Source organism: Morus notabilis, unplaced genomic scaffold (genome assembly GCF_000414095.1).
Source record: "Morus notabilis unplaced genomic scaffold, ASM41409v2 Scaffold1029, whole genome shotgun sequence".
Lineage (NCBI taxonomy): Eukaryota > Viridiplantae > Streptophyta > Magnoliopsida > Rosales > Moraceae > Morus > Morus notabilis.
In genome coordinates, this window is record NW_010362540.1 from 37,425 (window position 1) to 37,918 (window position 494).

Genomic DNA, 494 nt, shown 5'->3' on the forward strand with positions numbered 1-494 from the left:
CCCTATATGTGAATATGCTTCAAAACTGGCTTTCGACCATTCCACAACTCTAGAGGTGTCTTTGGTATAGACTTAGATGGTACTAGATTCAGAATATACATGGTGGTTCTTAGGGCATAATCCCAAAACGAAGTAGGAAGTGAAGAATAACTCAACATTGATCTTATCATGTCGAGCAAAGTTTGATTTCTCTTTTCGGCTACACCATTCTGTTATGGTGTACCGGGCGTAGTCAATTAGGATACCACACCTTCTTCAATCAAGAAATCCCGAAACTCTTGGTCCAGGTATTCACCCCCTCGATCTAATCGAAGTGTCTTGATTGGTTTACCAAACTGTTTTTCAACTTCTGCTCAGAATTCTCTAAACTTTCTAAAAGTTTCAGATTTCTGTTGCATTAGGTAAACATAACCATATCTTGAATAATCATCGATAAAAGTGATGAAATATTCGTAACCTCCTTTATCTTGGACGTTTAACGATCCACATACATC